This window comes from Ambystoma mexicanum, chromosome 5p (assembly GCF_040938575.1).
Source record: "Ambystoma mexicanum isolate Mex_15411 chromosome 5p, UKY_AmexF1_1, whole genome shotgun sequence".
NCBI lineage: Eukaryota > Metazoa > Chordata > Amphibia > Caudata > Ambystomatidae > Ambystoma > Ambystoma mexicanum.
Genome location: NC_090930.1, coordinates 2,719,073 through 2,723,884, shown reverse-complemented (window position 1 = coordinate 2,723,884; position 4,812 = coordinate 2,719,073).

The following is a 4,812-nucleotide window of genomic DNA, read 5'->3' as shown; positions in this document are numbered from 1 at the left end:
CAGGAGCAGAAGCAGAAACATTGAGATAGAGGCAGTAAAGCAGGGCAGTGAGAGACACAGGATCACAGATAGGGAGGAGCGGAAGGAGAAACATTGAGATAGGATCAGTAAAGCAGGGCAGTGAGAGACACGGTCACAGGTAGAAAGGAGCAGAAGGAGAAACATTGATATAAAGGCAGTAAAGCGTGGCAGCGAGAGATGCAGGATCACAGATAGGCAGGAGCAGAAGGAGAAACATTGAGATAGAGGCAGTAAAGCAGGGCAGTGGGAGACCCAGGATCATAGATAGAAAGGAGCAGAAGGAGAAACGTTGAGATAGAAGCAGTAAAGCAGGGCAGTGGGAGACCCAGGATCATAGATAGAAAGGAGCAGAAGGAGAAACATGGATATAGAGGTAGTAAAGCAGGGCAGTGAGTGACACAGGATCACAGATAGGCAGGAGCAGAAGGAGAAACATTGAGATAGAGGCAGTAAAGGGGGCAGCGAGAGACACATGATCATAGGCAGGAGCAGAAGGATAAACAATGATATAGAGGCAGTAAAGCGGGGCAGCGAGAGACACTGTCACAGATAGAAAGGAGCAGAAGGAGAAACATTGAGATAGAGGCAGTAAAGCAGGGCAGCGAGAGACACAGGTTCACAGATAGGCAGAAAGAGAAACATTGGGATAGAAACAGTAAAGTGTGAGAGGCACTGTCACAGATAGAAAGGAGCCGAATGAGAAATATTGAGTTAGAGGCAGTAAAGCAGGGCAGTGAGAGACGCAGGATCACAGATAGGCAGAAATAGAAACATTGGGATAGAAACAGTAAAGTGGGGCAGCGAGAGACACATGATCACAGATAGGCAGGTACAGAAGGAGAAACATTGAGATAGAGGCAGTAAAACAGGGCAGCAAGCGACACAGCATCAGAGATAGACAGGAGCTGAAGGAGAAACATTGAGATAGTCAGTAAAGGGGGCAGTGAGAGACACAGGATCACAGGTAGGCAGCAGCAGAAGGAGAAACATTGAGATAGAGGCAGTAAAGCAGGGCAGCAAGCGACACAGGATCAGAGATAGACAGGAGCAGAAGGAGAAACATCGAGATAGAGGCAGTAAATGGAGCAGTGAGAGACACAGGATTACAGGTAGGCAGGAGCAGAAGGAGAAACATTGAGATAGAGGCAGTAATGTGGGACAGCGAGAGACACATGATCATAGATAGGCAGGAGCAGAAGGAGAAACATTGAGATAGAGGCAGTAAAGCAGGGCAGCAAGCGACACAGGATCAGAGATAGACAGGAGCAGAAGAAGAAACATTCAGATAGAGGCAGTAAATGGGGCAGTGAGAGATACAGGATCACAGGTTGGTAGGAGCAGAAGGAGAAACATTGAGATAGAATCAGTAAAGCAGGCAAGCGAGAGACACCGGATCACAGATAGGCAGGAGCAGAAGGAGAAACATTGAGATAGAGGCAGTAAAGCGAGGCAGCGAGAGACACGGTCACAGATAGAAAGGAGCAGAAGTTGAAACATTGAGATAGAGGCAGTAAAGCGTGACAGCGAGAGATACAGGATCACTGATAGGCAGGAGCAGAAGGAGATACATTGAGATAGAGGCAGTAAAGCGGGGCAACGAGAGACACAGGATCATTGATAGGGAGGAGCAGAAGGAGAGATAGAGGTAGTAAAGTATGGCAGTGAGAGACACAAGATCACTGGTAGGCAGGAGCAGAAGGAGAAACATTCAAATAGAACCAGTAAAGCAGGGCAGAGAGAGACACAGGATCACAGATAGGTAGGAGCAGAAGGAGTAACACTGAGATAGAGGCAGTAAAGCGTGGCAGCGAGAGACACAGGGTCACAGATAGGCAGGGGCAGAAGGAGAAGCATTGAGGGATAGTTAAACACAAAGTCAGAGGGTAAGAAGAGTTTTCAGGGAGCCAACACAGTCAATGTCAATTGAGCAAAGTCTAGGGCAGCTGAGGCACTTCTTGAAGATATCATAAAAGTCTTGCACAATGTTAAAGAGAGTATTGTTGTAAAAAGAATCACTTTTGGGCCAGAAGCTGGGAGGCTTGTGAAGGGCAAAGCTGCAAGCAACTTTGCAAAGGGTAGCCAATGGAAGTCGCCAGTGAGAGCAAGCAAGCTACATACAACAAGAGGAAAGTACCCCTAGTTACACCGTACCTTGAGTCTGAAGAAAAGGTTCCAGCTGGCTTCTGTTCCTGTTGTAGTCCTGCAGATCCTGCTGTACCTGGACCTCAGTCATGGGGACAAGAGGGAGGATGTTGGGGGACTCCTGCACTACGGTTTGAAGGTCGGCAGCAGCAATGGACACTCCAGATCATTAGCACTTCGCGGTTTCAGCTACTCACAAATAGCACCACTTCAGTTCTTGGGCACCTTGTGAGCTTTCCTTGCTTCTGGGGTCCAGCACTCTGTTGAGGTGGCTCAGGCTTGGGTAGTGCTGCTTCGAGGGAGTCCTTAGGATCTTCCTGGAGCCCGGCTGAATGATGATGAACTTGTTTCTGGTGTTCCTGTCCCCTTGTACTTGGTTCCAGCAGCAGCAAAGAAGTACAGCCAGCAGAGAGAGGAGTTCCAGTCAAGTTTGTCTCGGGGTTAGTTGGTCCTACCAACCCAAGGGAAGAAGTCGTTCTTTCCGGGCTTCTCTAGTCGATTCGAAATTTGGAGCTTCAGCACTGCAGCAGGGCTGCACTGGGCAAACCAACGGTCCAGGAGGGGGCAGCAAGCTTCTCTTCCAATTTCTTTCTTCGGTTCCTTCGTCCAGTGGTCGACTCTGCCTTCCTTGCGAAAGACCTCACCTTTTATGCAAGTTTCTCCATTCATTCGCAGCCTTGCTGTCACTCACACAGCAGGGTGGCTTTCCTCCAAGGACAGCCAGCCAGCCAGTCACCTTTGGGTGCATTCCTGTAACCAGGTACACCAAGCACATGGGGGTTTTGGGAACCTCCCTCGCTTCCTGCCCTGCCAGATATGCTGGAGCCAGAGGCGGGCTTCACCTGTGAATCGCGCCAAAGACAAAACAATCAAAGGGACCAAACCTGGTTTGGCATGCAGAGTAAATCTCAAGAAGGACCTTACAAACAAGAAATGGTGAAAAAAGAAGACCAGGGCCAATTTGACAAAATGGCCACCCATGGGTGCAATACTGCAGCTGAGGATTCAGCCTGTGGTAAAAACGCACAATGGTAGGAAAATTAAACCACTGCCACCAGGCATTAATTGTAGTGAGGGTAACATACAAAATATTACATGAGAAGGTAGACAAAGGGGATACTCAGTAACCCCTCCAGCACTTCACATAAGATGGTGGGTGCTGGGTCTACAAAGAGAAAAGGTAAGTAAAGTCAATTTCACTTTATTACTCTTGTAAACAGTAGTTTATCCAAGTGAAGGTATTTAAACCTTCAAGAAATCTGAATGACTTCTCTGTGACACTGCACTGAAGGTGCTGTGTGCCACAATACAAAAGGTGATCCTAATAGAGTTTGTCAGACTCCAAAACCAAAAGAAACACAGAGTTAAATCAGAGAAAAATACTTCGGTGAGAGTGAGGAAAAGGTCTCACTCACTTCAGGATAACAATCAAAAGCCCTAAAGTCCAGCAAAAGAGCTGGGGTTCTCTAAGGTAGAAGGGAATTAACACAGAAATGAGGATTCTTCCTAACAAGGGGCCAATGCGGAATATACAGGGTGGGTTCGATTTGTGTCACCAGTATGGGTAGTTTAGAAACCGGATAGCTCATTCCACTTAACAATTGACTACCGCATAATTAACCAACACCTACAATCTAGACCACAGCTGGTGGCATCAATTCTGGAAATGATGGCAAAAATACAACCAGGGATGCGGGTGTTCAGTGTCCTCGATATATCCAGTGGGTTCTACTCCCTCCCATTGCATGATGATTCACGCGAGCTAACAGCGTTCGCGGTAGAAGGGGTGCTGTATGTATGGAATGTGCTGCCACAGGGACTCCGGGACAGCCCCACCATCTTCCACGCTGCAATGAAACGCAGACTGCAGGGCATTGCATGTTCAAATTTATTTATTCAGTATGTGGACGATGTACTGATAAGCAGCGAAACCGAGCAGCTACATAAAGAGCACCTAGAAGTGCTAACGGCACTACAAGAGGGAGGGATTAAATTGAATGGCGGCAAAGCACACATCTGTATGAGTGAAGTGCGATTCCTGGGAGTGACCCTGTCAGGGAAAGGAACAGGCAGATGCAGACACAGGCTGCATTTAATTAATTCATTACCACTCCCAACAGATCCCACAGCATTATACAGGACTATAGGGATTTTGAGGATTCTCCAGGAATTTTACGCCTCTGTTCGCAGAGCATACAAAAATACTGCACAAATTATTAAGAACAGAGAGGTTTGAGTGGACTGAGGAACACACAGTGGCATTTCAACAATTGAAGGATTTATTAAATAGGGCACCATCATTGGTGAGCCCAAATCCGGAAATGCCATTTTACATATGGCCAATAATATCGGAAAGTACACAGGCTGCGATACTGACACAAACATATGGGGATACTCATCACTTTAGTGGCGTGTAACTCATTAAACTACAAAACAACAGAGCTGAAATACTCCAGACAGCCATGCACACTATACTGGGGAATAAAGAAATTCTGATACATTACTGGGGGTACCACATGCATTATCAAAACAAACCACAAACCACTGCAAATGCTACTATCCCCAAAAATGTATCGAGGCAATGTCAGTACACAGAGGATAGGAAAATGGATTGCACTACTTACGACAATTACACTACACTTTTAGGAA